The following is an 18,807-nucleotide window of genomic DNA, read 5'->3' as shown; positions in this document are numbered from 1 at the left end:
GCTGCTTGTCTGACCTTACGGGGAATGGGTTCAGCGTGAAGAAAAGCGACTCCTTACCTCTCCATACACAGATAGAAAAAAAAAAAAAGTTTGTTGCCAGCTAAATGAGCTGAATTACTAAGAAACTTGATAAATACCAGTATTATCAGTAGACAGAGAGTAGAGTTGCATGGCTAGAGGGAAAAAGGACGGCAGCAAGTACACCTTCAATTGTGCTAGCTTATCAGGGGGTTGTGTGCTGAGATGAGTTAAGGAATTGTGCAGTACAGCTTGTAGGCTCTGCGTTTAACAGCTTACACTGAGAAGTGTTCCTGGTTCTTTTTGTCATAACCTTAATGGTAACAACCTACAAAATATATGTTCCTCAGGACAAATTAGGTTTGCTGCAGCACCTCAATTCCTCTTCTGGAAATAGCAGATGACAGTAATTTGATCATTACTATCCGGAAAAAAAATAGTCTACAGGAAGCAGACCAGCTTTTCCCTGTATTGAACAGCAGTACCACTACACAGTGAACGGTACACTCGTAGGGCTGTACCTGTGACTGGCGGCCACACATAGCTGAGGAACCTGCTCCAGAGCCTCCCCCCAGGGTGTGAGCGATGAGTGCATACCTTGTTACATTTTAAATCCCACCAGAGCTGTGAACCTGGTGCCTGCATCACAGCTGGAAAAAAAAAAAAAAAAATTGTTTTTGCAGGGGTTTGCTTTGTCATGGCCCTTCTCACTGTGGCAGATCGTAGCGGGGCTTTCCTGTGGCCTCTTTCATCTGCAGGTGTGATTAGGTGGCCAGAGAACGGCAGAGAATCCGTGGTGGCACATGCAGCTGGGAGAGGACCGGCATCCAGGCATCACTGGGCAGGAGCAAACGGAGTACATTGCAGGCCTCTGGATGGAGTGAGCAATAGCCTTGTGATAAGACTAAGCTTGGGCAACTTCCTTTAAAATACATAGCTTCGCAAAAGAAGAAACGTACGCAAGGAGGTTCCCAAAAGAGAGGGGGTCAAAGCAAGGAGAAGGAGGAGGAAGGGTGAGAGAGTGGTCTCAGGGGGCCTACGCCAGCAGGGAAGGCAGGCAGTGGGCTGGGGGAACTCCAGACAGGTATTTTCAGGCGAAAGGCAGCTATACAGTCGGTGTAAGCAGGAGCTTCTGAAGGAGCCTGCGTTCCTTGGCAACACAGGCCAGAACAAGCTCTCCGAGGAAGCAGGGGTGAACGAGAAGCATCTCGGTGGAGTTGGGGAGAACCCATCCTCACCCGTGCCTCGCAGGCCGCGGCATCCCCACAGCCCCTCTCTAAATCTTGACTGACAAACGCACAACTCCGTTTGTGTGACTGTCGGTTGCCGTCAGTATTCTCTGGTGCACAACAGGCAGACGCCTAGCCTGCCTCCGCAGGCACTCGGGTAAGCTTTCCGCCCAGGTGGTTAACCCGGGCGGCGCCAGAGCCTGAGGCGAGGGCACTTGACTGCCGCGGGCTCCCTTTCCGCGTTCCTGCGGAGGGCGGCAGGGGGGCGAGCAGCCCAGCCAGCGGGCGCGGTACGGGCGGAGCGCCGGCAGGCTGCGGCCGTACGCACCGCGACGACACGGGCTCCTCCTGTCCCCCACAGGGGCCGAGGCATTTGTCAGCGGCGAGACTTGGCGCTTCTAGACCATCCCTCCCGCCACGGCTGGGGATGATGATGATGATGATGCCGCCGCTGCGCTTCTGTGCGCGGGTCCCCCGGCCTTCATCGAACGGGGACAGCCGGGGCGCGGCCGCCGCACCCCCAGCAGCACGCCCGCCGTAGGGTGGGGGGGCAGCTAGTTACGTGCCCGGCTCGGGGGGCGGGCCAGTGCGTTCCCTGCTCGGATAGGGCCGCCCGGACTTGACGGATCGCTCTCCTGACCAATCCTCGGAGGGGAGCGGGGTAGGGCCGGGGCGGGGGCGAGGGGGGCGCAGGAGGTGTGTGCGAGTGACAGCGGCGGGGCCCTATCCCGGCGAGGGAAGGGGGCTGCGGGTCGCCGGGGGGCGGGCCCGCGGCCGGGGGCGGACAATGGGGGCGAGGGGAGGTGGCGGCAGGAAGATGGCAGCGGCCGGAGGCACCGCGGGGCGCCCGGTGGTGGGGATCCCCTGCTCGGCGTGGCTGCTGGCCGCCGCCGCGCTGACCGCCGGTGAGTGAGCGAGCGTGGGCCGGCCGGCCGGCCGCCTCTTCCCCCGCGGGGCTGCGCTCGTAGCCTGAGCGGAGCTGCCCGAGCCGGGGGGAGCTGCCTGAGCCGACCTGAGAAGCGGAGGGCGGCGGCCTGGGTCGGGCCCGGCCCGGCCCGGCGGGGACTGCCTGCGGTCGGGAGAAGAGGCCCGGCCCAGCAGGTGGAGGCGCCGCCGGGCCTTCGGGGGCCCTTCACTGGCCTCTACCTCGCCCCGCTCGGGGGGCTGGGGGCTCCCGGGGAGCCAGACGGTTCGTCCCTTTAAACGCCGTTGCTGATCGTCGTCGCCGGGTTACCGGAACGGGGGGTGATTTGGCGGGCAGCGTACGGGTTTGCTGTTCGTTGCCCCCTCGGTTCAAAACCGTCCCACTCCGCCTCAGTCGGCGGGGTTCGGGCCGGCGTCGTGGGTACGTTTCCCTCGTAGCCGTGGGAGCCTGCTCGCTCCCCTCCCGGCGCGCCGGTGGCGGGCCTGGCACAGGCGGGACACCGGTGGGAGCCCTGTCCCCGGGGGACGGGGCGGGGGGGGAGGCACGCCTTCCCCGCGGGCCGCATCGCGGTGCCGGCGTGGTCGGGGCCCGGTGGTGCCATAGGCGTGACGCGTGGCGGCGGCCCCGTAGCAGCAGCGCTTGCCCGTTTTTTCCTCGGTGTCCCGGTTTTCTGGTGTCCAAACCACGAGGCTCGGTCGGTTATTAAGTCGGAGGACGCGAGTCATCTTTGTGGAGGAGAGGCAAAGTGTGGCGTGGAGGTGACCGGCAGATGGGGACGCTGGAGTTGCGGTAAATGACTTAGAAAACACCTTTGATTTGGTCAGTGGTGAAATATTTGGGCGGAGGGGTAATTACATCAGCCAAAATGAAGTGCTTATGACTCGTATAGATGAAGAATAAGTACAAAGCTGTGGAGTGGTAGAAATGGCAAGGATAATGCTTAACTTCATTGTGCCTTATATTCTTACAGGGCAAAGACTTCTATGTTTAACATCCAATTCTGAAGTGAAAAGATTGTACACGTTTCCCAAGGTAGCTCAGCGTGTGTAGATACTAGGGGTGAACAATGATGGTATGTCACCTGAAAATATTTTTGGTTAGCAATACTTGCTTAGTAGGTAAAACTTTGCAAAGTAAGTTAATAGGAATCATTAAAGAAGCCTGATGACTTCTCGGGTCATCTGTTTGGAAAACTGTGTAAAACTATTAAGTCCATCTGGAATGAGGTTTAATAAGGAACTGTGCCGAGCACTAGGAAACTTAAAACTTCTTATTTCAAAGTAGTACTGTTGTTTAGATTTAAGATGACTGCATTTTGCAGTAAACGTAAGTAGAGATTACTAAGGCTTGCTGTATATCTGCAGAGACAGCCTTAATATTTAGAATTAAGTAGGTAGATATGACATATGCATAGTTTACAGTAAAACTAGGTTCTTTGAAAATAAGTACGGAGACAGGAGAAGAAAGGGTGCATATTTCCCCTGACCACAACAAAAGGTACAACTACAGTAACGCTATGGGTAGCTAGGAGTAGTAGATCATTCTACAAAGTCTGAGGTATGTAACCATATATAGTATCTTAAACCCAAGCAAAGCTACAAGATAATTCTTTTGGAAGACACCCTCCTAGGGTGGAGACTACCTAAAAAGTGAATAAATGGATGTTAAAATCACTATCTTACCTGTGTTGGATTATGTTTCTGTTCCCATCCCTACAACTGTTGATTTTTTTTCTAACCCCAAATCAGAAGTTACTCCCATGCTGGCTGGTTCTCTCTGTGCTTATGCTGCACATCCTTAATCCCCCTGTCTGCTTTGAAAAGGCACTTTTTTTTTTTTTTTTGTCCATGTGTGGAGTTGGCACAAGGTTGTCAAGGTTTAGGCTGGGCTGGCCACTAAATGAACAACAGATGTTCTCTATTAACCCCTCTCCCTTCCCCAGAGAAGGGGAAGCGAGAGAGAATAAGGGGAAGAGAGAGAGAGATTTGGAAGTTGAAAAAACCTAAAACAGCTATAATGAAATATTAACAATAAAAAGATAAGATATTAATAAGAAAGTAATGAAATACATACAAAACTAGTATTGAGCTCTCAGGATGATGATCATGTCACTGGTAAGTACTGGAAAAGTCCTAGACTGAACGTGGCGATGGACAGGAGCTGAATTCAGGAATGCACAGATTGGGATCAAAGGCAGACGAATAGACAGAGTCCTTCTCAGACATCGGCCATTGAAGAAGAAGAGTTGGCCCCTTTGATCCCTCAGCTTTATACTGAGCACAGGGCAGATGGGATGGAATACCCTGTTGGCCAGTTTTGGGTCACCTGTCCTGTCCGCTCCTCCCTGCAGGTGGGACTCCTCTACGCTTTTCCGTTTCTGACCCTCCAACGGGGCAAATAAAATTAGCTGACCTTGGCTGTTATAGCAATAAGTATAAGCAAGGGCCTCTCTGCATACCATTCCTTGGTATTAATTATAAGCGTCAGGCCTTATAACTGCTAGTAGCAGACACTGTCTGAAGAATATGCTGTTAATTTCGGAGTTCAGTCAGAAGAGACTTAACTGAAAAGTAAAAATACTGAAAAGAAAATTGGTTTTGTTCTGTCTCAAACCAGGACAAAGGTTTACATCTTTGTACAGGAATAAGTGACAAGTGTGCAGGCTCTTCACCTTTTTTGCATGTGCAAAGTAGCTTGGTGATTGGTAGGGAAAAGATAACCTTCTCTAGAGTTTGGGGTGTAAGGAGTCCTGTGTAATAAATACTCTGCCTGTCTTTCTCGTTCCTGCTGTTTTTCCAGGACCTCTTTCTGTTCCCCTTTCCTCATGCTGGATTTTCGTCTAGTGAGAGGTTTAGAAATCAAAAACTGCCAAGCAAAAGGGCAAGGGCAGAAGCGGCATTTTTGGAGGGCTGTTGCTGCTCAGTTGCTTGGATGTGATGTGAGCCTGGGTAATGTGCTGCATCGCTTAGTTGCCGTGGTTTGTGGCTCTTCTTCTGCCCCTTCATATGCTTGATGGCAGACCTGTTTCCTGTGGTCAATAATCTGCAGCAAGACAGAAATACTACTTGGGGGTCAGGGGGGTTGCTGTGTTATACAGGCTTGGTTTAACATCACAGTCTACTTTGCCAAGCAGGTAACTGTTGCTTTACAGCTAAATACAGATAACTGATTTTTAAACTAAGTTTTTTTTTGTGTGCTCTTGCATGCGTGCATTAGAAGTTCATCTTGTTTATTTATGCTCAGACATCTGAAAACCTGATTGCTTCATTTACTTGTAAGAATGAAGGATCATTGTCAAATGTAATGTTTGTTATCTTGTGGACATTTGTGGCATAAGTACTTAGTCTAGGTATAATCTCTTGTATGGGTGGGTGAGCCTTGAACAACTAGTCAAGATGTCGTGGTTTGGCCTCAGAGGGCAACAAAGAACCAGGCGGCAGCCGCTCGCTCAGACTGGAGCCCCCACCACCAGCGCGGCCGGGAGGGGAGAATGGGAAGAAAAAGGCAAAAACTCATGGGTTGAGACAAAGGCAATTTAACAGAACAGCAAGGGGAGCAAGAAACAACAACAGCAATAACACTGGCAGAGGAATATACAACCACGAGTACAATACCACCACTTGCTGATGGCACCGGCACCCGGGACGCCCTTGACCTCGTTCCCCTGGGGGATGACTTCCTCCTCCTCCCAGCTCCGGCTACCCCCTGGGCATGGCTCACATGGGATGCAATACCTGTGCCCTGCTAGGTCCTGGGGAGAATTAACCCTATCCCCGCCAGACCCAGGACACAAGAGTATCAAGAAAATGGATTATTTTGCAATCCTGAATTTGTAAGCCATGTAAGTATCACTTAAAGTGATATTGTGTCTCTGTTTAACATGAGGGTGGTGCTTGATTGCTTCTTAAAGTCTTAAAGAATGTCTAGAAAGAATATTACTGATATTTCTGCTATTATTGATGCCAACAAAGCCTGATCTTTTTGGTTTATTCCTTCTCCTACTACCTCTTTTATACGCACTCACATGCATCTGTAGCTGTGCACAGGTCAGTAACAAGCAGAGGAGTATTGGAAGGTTAAATAACTCAAGTGCCTGTTACTGCTTTGAGCTCACCTGCACGTTTCAGTTGCTGCTTGAAACGTTTCATGAGTATAACAGTGTAAGTCAGGGTTGCAATGCCCACTTCGCGTTTGTGCCAGGTTTAGTCAGAATTGCTGTTTCACCCCATCAAAAGCCATTAGTTCTTTTAAGCTGAGCCCACTGATGCTACAGGTGGGAAGACTTCCTTGCCTGCAGCACTGGGTGGGTTCTGCAAAGGGAAAAGGTGGATAAACTCTTCTCTCTGCTGGTTGAGTTGAGAGTGGGACTGATGCTCAGGTCACCTCACTTGCAGCAGCAAGAAGTTCTTGAGTTTGTTGAAAAGACTGTAGCTTAATGTTTTGTTGATAAAATGTGGGTTTGTTCCACCTTGTAAAATGGCTGCTCAGTTATTCATGACCCTAGCCACCCAACAGTCCTCTGCTTCTGTGTAAATAATAATTGGGCTTGCTTGTTACCTGAATTCCAATTGTTTGTGTTCCACTGTCTGTCTGTGGACTTATCTTATCCTGACTGATAACAGCAGAATCACGGAATTGCCTAGGTTGGAAGGGGCCCTTTCAGATCATCTTGTCCAACCATCAGCCTAATACTCACAAAGACCATCACTAAACCATATCGCTATGGTGAATGTTTTGTGTACCGTACAGGGTACCTTCAGTCTAGATGGAAGACCAAAGAAATGAAACCTAGTTTTACAAGGCAGACATCTTGTACTGTTTGACTTGAAAGATTTTAATCTGAATAGTTTCTAAAGAATTACTGTTTTGCTAGAGAGGTGCTATATAGGTCATAATGAAGTCATCTATCTAAAGCTTATTATTAGCACCCATAGCGGGAGTCCTCCAAGTGTGATATGGCATAATGTGGTTTGATCATGTATGGCATACACAGCTCTTTCTAGCACCTACATGTAATTAACTGATAAATTAACAAAGTAAACAGTCCTGTATACTATTGAATGCTAACTCGGGGTATCCTAGGAATACATCAGAAAGCTGGAAAGTTTGGGTATGAAAACATTTACATCCTTATGGTTTGTGTCTTTTTGTGTGTGTGGTTTGTTTATCTTTATTACTTTGCTGATCTGGGTTAGTGTGACCCCACACGCAGTGATTAGCTCAATGCCAAGGTCTTGTATAAGAGGAAGCTGTGGCAGGAGAGGACAAGAAGTTCTCAACTGGCTTTGCTGCTGGTGAAGAGGCTTGGAGAACTCCAGTGATTTACTGTTATCTCAAAACAGCAGTTACTTAGAAGAGCAAGTGTTTACTCAGACTAGAGTTTAGCAGTAAGCTGTACGCATAGCTCAAATGCTATGGGTATGCGTCTTGAGGCAGGGTTAACATCAGTACTGTTTGCTGTCTGAGCTAGCTAAGAGATGGCCCTTCAGCTAGGTGATTTCCTCTAGTTCCACTGATTACTATTTTTTCCCCATCTTTTTTATCTTTAAAGTGGCAGGACCATCCTGTAACTTGTGCTGAATAAGCTGTTTTGTTTTTTTTTTATTTGAAGATATTTGTATCTAGTAAACGTATTGGTACTCTTTTTGGCTGGGATAGAGTTAATTTTCTCCATAGTAGCTTGTATGGTGCTGTGTTTTGGATTTGTGATGAAAACAGCCTTGGTAACACACCAGTGTTTTATGTTGGTTTACACAGCGCCAAGGCCTTTTCTGCTTCTCACATCGCCCTGCCAGCGATGAGGCTAGGGGTGCACAAGGACCTGGGAGGGGGTACAGCTGGGACAGTTAACTCCAGCTGACCAGAGGGATATCCCAGACCACAGGACGTTGTGCTCAGCAATAAGAGCCGGAGGGGAAGAAGGAGGAAGCGGGGCTGTTCAGAGTTATGATGTTTGTCTTCCCAAGTCCCTGTTACACCTGATGGAGCCCTGCTTTCCTGGAGGTGGCTGAACGCCTGCCTGCTGATGGGAAGCAGTGAATGAAAGCTTTTGCTTTACCTACTAAACTGTCTTTGTCTCAACCCATGAGTTTTCTCACTTTTACCCTTCTCATTCTCTCCCCCATCCTGCTGCGGGGAGTGGGCGAGCAGCTGGTTTGCGGTTGAGCTGCCCACCAGGGTTAGCCCACAACCCTTGTATATTGTTCCCTTTCGCTACTGTGCCTTTCAGCTCCTGCATTTTTATTTTGCTACTGAGTTGATGCTTTCCAGTTGGTCCTGCTCCTAGGTTTTGGCTTAAAGTGCATAAGGAAAACAGGAGGGCTGGTTGTTCTCATGAGCTATCTTACCTTCAACCCCGCAGTTGAAAAAGATGCTTTGCAGTACATTTGCTAATGCTTTACACACATGATGTTAGGGGGTATTGAGGGAGCTTGTGCTGAAACTTTGGTTACACTCTACCTTCAGTGCTTAAAAGCAGACTGAGGTTCTGATCCTGAAGGGAGGGTTAAACTCTGGGCAGTGCGGCAGTTGTGTGGGTGGTGGCACTTTCCCAAGTACTTTCACTTCATGATGTGGAGGTAAATCAGGGCAGGTGAGCTCCAGGTAGGCAAAATGGCTGGCGCTGGATGTGTTTATCTTCTGTTGGCTGCTAGCCATCTGTTACACTTTTCAGTAACTTTTGTACTGCGTGCAAGTGAAGGATGGTGAGCAAGGCTCCCTCTTGGTAATAAATTCTACAAAGCCATGTGTGCAGCAGGATTTTTAAAATCTGACTGGTTACTATGTCTTGAAGTTTTCTGATTGAGGCCTTACAGGATTGCTTGACTCTTTCAGAGTGGAAGGTGTTGAGATGATGGCTGCATGGAGATGCTGCATACCCTGCTGCTACACAAAGTCAGCACAGATGTGGACAAAGGTGCTTCTCTAATCAAAGGAATGGCTCTAGAAATGACCTCATGTGTAAACTGGGGAAGTAATGTAGAGTATGCTACAAGGGAAGCCATAAACACTTTGCAAAAGAGAAGCAAGCATTCCTGGGAAGAGCCAGATGAAGAAGCTCCTGCTCAGTGCTTCTGAACATTGTTGTACAAATATGGTGTACAGTGGACTGGGTTAGGGTGTTGGTCTGGTTTAAAAGAAAACAACGGAAAAAGGGCTGGTTTGAACGTGGATTAGTTCCTGGTCAGATTCGTTATGTTATAAGTGGGCATGGGAGCTATTTAAATTGGCACCATCACTAACAAATTCTTGTGAAACAATGCTTTGAAATACATAGCATGGGGTTTTTCTTTTGGTTTTGTGGTTGTGCTACTGCAGGTCATAGCTAGTTATGAGTTTGCTCAGCAAGTAAGTTAGCAAGTAAGTGTAAGATTGCAGTGAGTGAGGTGCCAGAGCTGGCTGCAGGCGTTCAGCAGTCGCTGGAGCAGTAAGGGATCTGGTCCTCAGATTTGCTTGAACTGCTGAAAGTAAGTCTCTAGTCACACCAGAACAGATTGGCCATGTGACTGGGTACCCTGTTAGCTGAGGAGGGTAATCATTTGGGTGACTTAATTTCAGCTGTCTCTATCTCCTTGCTCTGTTAAGTGATGGGATTTTATTTAACAGGTTTTAATTGGGTCTCTCCACCTGCAGGAAATAACCTTGTGTTCGCCTTTCAGGCTGGTGAAAATACCATTATTTGACAAGAGATGGACATGATGCTGGGTTGGGAATGATAACAGGTGGGAGTGACCAGTAGTGAAACACTGGTAATACCTTCGATGGTTCAAAATGTGTCTTCTGCAAATGTTTCTCAGTGCATATAGATTTGTTGTCACTAAGTTGGTTGCAACTTTGTGGATTGATTACTGTAAAAGGGGAAAAAAATGGCAGCTTCTTATGTCTGTTTGATATGTAGCCTTTTGCACTGTATCTCCTCATGAAATTTGCGTATCCACATTCTAAATTCTACTGCCAAGTTTGTTTTGGAAATTGGTAGTTTCCACACTGCCAATGCTAGAGTTTGTCAAAAGATGCTGCACGCCATCAGCAGTTGGCAACATGACTGGTATTTTTAACACTGTTTTACTTCAAATAGTACTAATATCCAGTGCTGACCTAGAGGAAAGCTTTTGTTCCAGCCAGTGACATGTCCGTGTCTACTGTCCACAACCTTGGGATTTTTTCTGTTGTTTTTGGGGGTTCTTTTTTGTCTACAACTCTGGTTCTTCATACTGTTGTTTCTTTAGCAGACACTGTGACAGTTTTAGTGGATTGCTATAATAATTTTAGGAAATGTTTGTGATGGTGGGATGCTTTCTTCACTCACTCTGCCACCTGTTGAGCATGTGTACCCAGCTTTTCTCAGTTTTTTAGTTAAGTAAGCTTAATGATATCCTTTTTTTTTGTGGGAAAAACTTGGTGTGTTTCAAGGAGACTCTTCTAAGATGTACTCTTTATGTTCTTGTTCTGTATACCCCTTCTTTAATCTTAATTCCCATTTTCTGGAATCTTTCCCTCTGCCCAAGGAGTAATACGCTATGTTTGTTAATGACTATGTTAGTATTGCAAGATTAGAGGTAGAACAGCTGCCATCAGCTGTTCCAGTTACCCTTTGCACTTTGAATGGGTTTACTTAACTTGCCCTTTTGGGTTTTTCACTGTTTTGGTTTTGACTTTGTCAACAAGAACTGTTTACTTGAATTTGAACACTTGTAAACTTACTTGGTAATAGAAGGAAAACCACTTAAGGGCTGTTGAATGGATGGTTTGGAAAGTACCTGGGCTTTTGGTTGGTGTCCTGATTCCAGCATAGGTAGGAAAGTATTGCTTTGTGATCTCCAGGGAAAAGTTACTAGAACAGGGCTAGATGTTATTTGCCTCGAGACTAAGTAAGCATTTGCCCAGACTTGATGTATGACTGACTCTAATTGGAGCATGAAACAGTGCAACTAAAATGCTTACTTGTTCATGGATCTTGGCACTTTTACAAGCATCTCCATTTTATGCCTTCCACATTGAGAGAGTGATACACCAGTGAAATGATTTCCTCAGGATCGAACAAGAAATCTGTGGCCTGGCTGGCAAGGGAGCTCAGATGTTCTTTGTTGTTTCTCATGCTTGTTCCTCACTTCTGGTTAAAAGCATGGGCTTTGGAAGTAAATCTCAGCATAGGTTCTTCTGCTGCCCCTTGGTAGAACAATGAGCAACAGTGAATCATGTGGAGGAGACCACCTGAAAAACTGACTTTATAGTGTGGGACCAGAAGGTGGTACCAAAGCTTAGTGACTCTGAAGACTTGTCTTTAAGTCCTGTCAAACAAGGTGCACGGACGTATGCAGGGCTGAGATACATGGATGTTACTGGCTGCTTTGAACAGATTTGGCACAGCCTTCTTAAGTCTTCTCGGTGAGACTGTTTTCCTTTCACTTGGGGTGACAAATTGCTATTTTTTCCCCTCATCTTTGAGTCAGGCAGAGCTTAGCGGAATGTGCAAAGAGGCCAAGGGAAAGTGAACGTTGTGTTAGCAGATGCTCTTCTGAGCTTGTCTCTGCTTGGGGGATGAACATTCCTAGCAGCAAGGCGGCAGGAGGTGGTAGGTGTTCATGGGCTAGATGTCAGCAGCTTTGCTTTCTGTTCCATAGAGCTGGTAGGGTGCTGCAGGACCGGCTGTGTTACTGAAGACTGTAAGCTCTCTTTGCTTCAGCAGCCCAAATTGCTTGATGAGATTGGCAACCTGGGGAGCTGTTGTGGCAGCAGGCAAAAGTTGTGCTGGTGATTAGCGTTTGAGAGTGAAACTAAACTCTTCTGTCCTCCTTTGAGGCAGCAGAATTTAGTTTTAGTTGCTTTTATACTTAGACGTCAAGATTAGTTGATGTGACTTTGTCTAGTCATCATTTTTGTAGATGATGTTGCTTTGTGTCACATATGAATGTATGGGGTGTAGATGTCAGGGTTTTGGTGGTGGTGGGGCTGCAGGGACAGTCACTGTGAGGGGAAGCTGGGGCTGCCTTATGCCTGACACAGCCAGCTCCACTGGACCTGCCACAGGGCACGGCTGAGCCTCTCAGCTGAGCTTGTGTCACCTCTGTGATAATGTTTAAGAAAGGACAAAGCACCCACACAGGCAGTGAAGAGTGAGGGGAGAAAAAGAGCGAGGAGCAACACTTCAAACCTCAAGGTGAGAGAAGGAGGAGGGGAGAAGGTGCTCCAGGCACCAGAGCAGAGATTTCTCTGCAGCTCCTGGAAGTTTTGTGAGAGACCAAGGTATTTCCCTGCAGCACGTGGAGAGGACCACGCTGGAGCAGATATCCACACTGCGGCCCATGGATGACCCCCGGATGGATTAGGTTCTCCTGAAGGACTGTAAGCTCATGGGAAGAAACCATGCTGGACCAGGGAAAGGTGCAAGGAGGTGTTATGAACTGACCACAACCCTCCATCTCTCCCTGGCTGCTTGGGAGTGGGAAGGAGGTAGAGGAGTTGGGAATGAAGGAATGAGGTTGAGCTGGGGGCCAAAAAAGGGGTGAGGAAAACGTATTTTAGTTTTTGTCTTTGTTTCACACCACCTGATTCTTTTTTAATTGGCAATAAATTAAATTACTTTTCCGCAAGTCAAGTCTGTTTTGCCTGGGACAGTAATTGGTAAGTGATCTCCCTGTCTCTGTCTCTACCTATGAGCATTTTCATCTTATTTTCTCCCCTGTTTGGAAAGGGATAGTGAGAGAGCAGTTGGCAGCTCTCTGGCAGCTAGCCAAGGTCAACCCACCACAATGACATGCAAGAACATATATGTAGAAATATATATACTTCAGACCAGATAGCACCATAATGGATTTCTGATGTAGAGATGGTCAGTCTCTTTTTTTGTTACGCTGATGTGTGTGGCTGCTTAATACTTGTGTGTTGTCCTTATGAAATACAGCATGGTTTGCTCCTGGGTGGAATGGCTGGCATGGATTTCACTTCCACGTTCAGGCTAAATGATGCAAATGAATTCTTTGTGTGGAAATTTGATGCAGCATCTGGGTGCTTTAACAGATCTTGTGGAGTTTCAGAGGTGCAATTTGGGCATGTCTACTCCTGTCTATTAAGACATGAAAGCTGGGATTTCTCCACCAGGTGTTTAATCTACAGTGAAGAAATGATGGCCTGTGGGGACATAAGTGCCTATAATTGCAGTAGGGGACTATAACTTAGCGCTGGTTTTCTGAAATATTTGTAGGGGTCTTGCTGTTGTTGTTTCATGCTGTTGTTGTTTCATGCTGATTGTACTAGGAAACTGTGCTTTGTGGGAGAAAGAACTAAATGTCATGCAACTGTAGTTGAGAGGGATGCCGGCAGTAGACTTGATGTTTCACGGTACGTTTGACGTGAAGTAAGAGTATTTCTTAATGAAAGCACTGTTTCACAAGTGTATATTGTTTTTGTGATGTATGAACCCTAGTCATTAGAAAATCCCACATCCTCTTTTCTGATGAAACTTCTGGGCTGCTGGGGAAACCACAGTGAACATATCAATACACTGACTTTTCTGTGATTTAATCAAGACCTTGAAATGTGAACTGCTCAGATTCTGTTTGATTAATGCATTTCTTTCCATTGTCCCGATCTGTGACTCTGTCATCAACTTGTTACCTGTAACAGCACGTCTGAATCTTTTTATCTTTCCTTCATCAGACTTTTTATTTCCTGATCTTTCATCCATCAGAGACTTTATTTACAAATTGTATAAATGATTGTATTACCAGGTATCTTTAAGATAAACAAAGCAAGTTGCTTGTGTTAGTTAATAATCCGATGACTAACCATTTCAAGAGGAAGGGCGTGTAATGCTTTTCCCAGTGTAGGATGGGAACTGGGGAGCTGTAAGCATCCAGTGTTTAGCGATCTGATAAAAGTTTCTGCTTAGACTGTGTTTGCTTGGGGAAATAAGATGCCCGTGATTATATTATTAGTTGTTTGCATTCTTAGTTTGTTAGGACTCCTAGCGATCAAGCGGAGTTGGATCCAGGGGAATCAAGTTTATTTTGGCATGTTCATAGCCTTAATGAACAGAACCCTTTCACTGGATCCAAGATCTCAGTGGAGATTATGGTCCACAATTAAATTTTAATGAGCTGTATGTTAATTAGTGTAAACCTTCGGTGCAAGGAAGGATTTCTTTGTGACGTGCTACCAAACCAGACCTTTGCCTGGTAGAGTGGGGGCCCTATTTCTGTATACAAAAATGTAGAATAAAAACAATTCTTGCTTGAAAGATACTTTTATTTTATTTTATTTTTAACCAGTATGAAACAAGGGTAAGCAACCAGGGGATACAAGTAAAAGTAGGAAAAACCACTTCAACTTTAGCAGGCATTGATCTCCAAGCACTGGCAGCTTAGTTACTGTTGGATTTATAGAGATGCTGTTACTGAAAGTTTTGGAAGCACTTAAGAGAGCTCAAAGGAAGTGAAGTAAGTCTGCAGGTTTTGAGCAGATCCTCCCAAGTGTGAGGGACTGTTTAGAAGGTACTACAATGTGGATTTAAAATTCTGATGAGACTGATACTATAACATAGTTTGGGGGCAAGAGTCTCTTAATACTGAAACAGGGATGACTGCTTGGATGCTTGATGTCATTTAAATGACTGTGACATGCATTGGTGAATTTCTGTAATGCCATGTAACCTTGTTATGTCAGCTCGTGACCTTGTAATTTCTTTCTGGGGAGTGGACCATAATTTATATATTACTGTGTTTAATCAAGAATATAGCTTTGAGTGTAAGCAGTTAGTGGTAGCGGACAAGAGGAAGAATCCAGGCTCTGACCTGTAAGGTAATCTGTAGAGGAGACGTAGCCTATGTGAGTGGCTAAGTTGCCACCAGATGTGACTTGCTGAATCTCAGCTGACCTGGCCAAAGGTGTCTCGGAGAGGACACCTGTGAAGAGGATTCCTATTGGTGTGCTGTAGACAGCAACTGCCATCTCCTCTACGAGTTTTTTGATCAAGGTGTACCCCATTTCAAAGGTAGCAGTTTAATTCACTCACCAGTGCAGTGCTGCAGTCTTTCATGTTACTCTGGTGAAAACTGTTAGCTTGACTGTTCTTAATCTCACTGAAAGCTAAATAGTTAACCACAGCTTCGTTAACTAACTAGATGCACACTCTTGTGGTTATGAATCCTTGCCTGCTGCCAATTCTGAATGACCTTATCATCCTATACTTTGCTGTTGGTAACTGTAAAGGCTTCTTTCACAGGGGTGATTTCAGAGCAGTACATTGGTGCCACTCTTAGGAGTATCAATGGTGGCGCAGTGCCTGGGGGTTGTGAGCTGGGCCAGGGCTGAACTGTCTGAAAACATGGAGCTTTTCCACTAGTTTTGTGTAACCTGGCAGTCATGCTGGTGTTATTAGGAAGAAATCAAGAAGCCCTGCATCTTCAGATCTGCTTAAGCTACCGGAGAGCTACACCTTCAGAGTTAGGAAGGTCTTGTTCATTCACAGCAAGTAAGTTAAAACAGTATTAAGTCAATAAAGATTAGCATCATAGGATCATAGAATGGTTAGAGTTGGAAGGGACCTTAAAGATCATCTAGTTCCAACCCCCCTGCCATGCGCAGGGACACCTCCACTAGAGCAGGTTGCTCAAAGCCCCATCCAGCCTGGTCTTAAACACTTCCAGGGATGGGGCATCCACAACTTCCCTGGGCAACCTGTTCCAGTGTCTCACCACCCTCAGAGTAAAGAATTTCTTCCTTATATCTAATCTAAATCTCCCCTCTTCCAATTTAAGACCATTACCCCTTGTCCTGTCACTACACTTCCTGACAAAGTCCCTCTCTGGCTCTCCTGTAGGCTCCCTTCAGATATTGGAAGGCTGCTATGAGGTCTCCCCGGAGCCTTCTCTTCTCCAGGCTGAACAACCCCAGCTCTCTCAGCCTGTCAATGTCAATTAGGTGGCAATGCTGTATAATGAATAATGCTTACTCTAGGTGTGCATATGTTGAGTACTACATCTTCTATGGTCAATTCATGGAAGAAAGCAGTGATTGTGCACATATGGTATCTTCCTGTTCTTAACATCAACCTTGAAGAAGTTTGATTACTGGGAACTGTCATACTTACTGTCTGTCCAGAGCAAAGAGGACATCGCAGTAATGAAGGCCAAGATACCAAATAGAGTTTTTAGACCAGTGTCAGCTGAGTGGGTGGCTAGAAACTGTGCAATACTATGCCTTGACCTCAGAAGAGTTGAGAGTCAAAAATGCTTGTACAGGTTATGAGTTGGAGAAACATGTGGCTGGTCCATGGTGATAAACGCAGTTGTGCAGGGCTCTGGGGGAAGAAATGAGCACTGTCTTAGTCCCATTTAGTGTGAGCTGGAAACTTAGGCCTGACAAAGATATCAGACTGAGGCTGTTCTTTGAACATAAGGAGACAGATCCTGAGCAGAGACATAGATCTGAGTAGTCAGTGCAGTGACGGGAACTGAACTTGTTTTGCAGGTACAAGATACGGAGAAAAGAGAGACCTGAGAACAGAGAAAGCGCTGATGCAGGAGGGACCTGAGAATGAAGTTCCGTGATGGGAACAGTAAAAAAAGATTAGTAAGTAAGTAAGAGTAGTAAGATTAGTAAGTTAGAGTGTCCTGTCCTATTTCAAGAAGAGGAAGATTGTCTGAAAAGGAAGATGAGGACGGAGTCTTTTCATTGAAGTATGGAGGCTGAAAATTACGCTGGTGAGAGTTGTTGTAATTGGAGTAAAATTGCTCCAACAACACTTAAGAAATGAAAAAGAAATGGCTGAAGAGGCACAGGTGTATTTTTTCCAATGATTTTGGTGGTAGGTGGGAAAAATAGAAGCATCTTTCTGCTGAAAAGAAGAATTAAAGCAAGTGAAGGCTAGAAGAGATTCAGAGGGAAATATTGGGGCTACAGGAAGCGTGATGGGATCAAGGAGGATCTATGGGAGAAGAGCAAATGTTTTATCTTTGCCCTACGTACCTTCCAGATCTTCCCTTGTTAAAGCTCTCTTATCTCTCATACAGTGATACATTTTTTCCTCTTGAGAGGAGCTCAGGCTGAGGAAGCTTGAGGAATGGAACAGCGGTAAATGTGACTGGAATGTGACTCAAAATTCAACTTTCTCCAACTGAAGTGTTTGAATAGATTGAGGAGCTGGAAGAAGGATGTAATCCTGGCAAATGTGGAAAGAGAAGGAAAAGAGATAAAGTCGGAGGTGATTCATGTGGATTTTAATATGGCAGAGGAGGGCAGAGAGTTCAAGGTAGTAGGAACTGCCACTGTATCAGTGAAAGTATGGGAGCAGAGGGCTAAGGGTGAACAAATGTAAAATGTTATGTCCTCTCTACCACTTCTGAACAACTATGTTAAGGTTTGGGGTGCTTATGTCTCATGCTGTAATACAACAGAGACAGGAAAAATTTTTTTGAAGCGGTATACACTGAAAGAACAAACGAAAAGAGGGACTCTTTTTGTGCTGGGGGGAGAGAATGAGCAAAGAAAAACTTGAAATTAAGCCAACAATAGCATGTATGAAAATTAGACTTGCTGGAAATATCTGTACAATATTACATAGTTCCTGCCTTCCTAGACTGGAGAGAGAAGTTGGAGATTTTTTTTTTTTTCCTTTTGCTTCACTACGGTTCTGTCACAGGTTGCTAGTGACTTAGAACAATGACTTCTTTAGATTAAGCAGATCTGTGCTCTGTCTGTGTGTGGCAAGGAGTTCTCCGTACCACGTACAAGCAGACAATGTCTGTGCAGACTCTTTTCCTCCTACACAAATGCTGAGGGCATCTTGCTTGTTTTATGGTTGAAAGGGAGGCTTGTTCTGTGGCTTGGACTCAAAACAATGGATTATTTTTTTTCTTTTCTATTCTATTAACTGGAAAAAATACATAAAGCACAGCAGCTCTGAGTTCATTTCATTGAATTGCCAGAAGCCTTTGTGTATTCCAAATAAATATTTGGTAATTGTTTTACGGAAGAATATTTTTTGGCCTGTAGTCGGAGTACGTACAAGAGAAAGGATACGACCTCTTGATAAAAATCACCCTCTTTTTAGGGTGCTGTTTCTCTTTCACTCATTTGAAACGAGAACAACGAAGACAGGGGAGTCCGAGGGATCAGGGGTAACCTGATGGGACTGAGGAGGTAGTGAGTTTAAGAAGTGAACAGCCTGGACTCTGAATGGCAAAGTGAATGAATGGTGGTTTCGTCTGGTTTTGGTTATTGTAATTAAACTGGTATGTTAAATTCTCCCATCCCTGCAGTGCTTGCATGCTCATTCCATGTCCCCTGGGCATGTGCTCTGCCTTCCCCTGGCTTGCCATGCTGGTTGGGTAAGAGACAGCGGTTCCTACAAAGCCATGCACATAGTGATTGTTGGGTGCACCCAGGTGGTCAAGGTGTTTTCATCTCTTCTGTTGTTCAACCACTTAACTGACTGCAGTACAGCTCCAGAGCTCGCAGGCAGTCTGTATTGCAGGGCCAGCTGCCACTACCTGCCGTGTTTGTGGCCTGTGCCACAGTGGTCAGCTGGAGTTGCCCAATCGACTCGGTGGTCGTGGGGCAAGAGAAGAAGACGTGAAGTGGCACAGCTCATGTGGGCTTTGTTTTCTTGGAGAACAAGGCTCCACATACGTAAAA

This window comes from Numenius arquata, chromosome 1, assembly GCF_964106895.1.
Source record: "Numenius arquata chromosome 1, bNumArq3.hap1.1, whole genome shotgun sequence".
NCBI classification, from domain to species: domain Eukaryota; kingdom Metazoa; phylum Chordata; class Aves; order Charadriiformes; family Scolopacidae; genus Numenius; species Numenius arquata.
The sequence above is the reverse complement of the archived record's forward strand: the minus strand, read 5'-3'. Positions refer to the sequence as shown.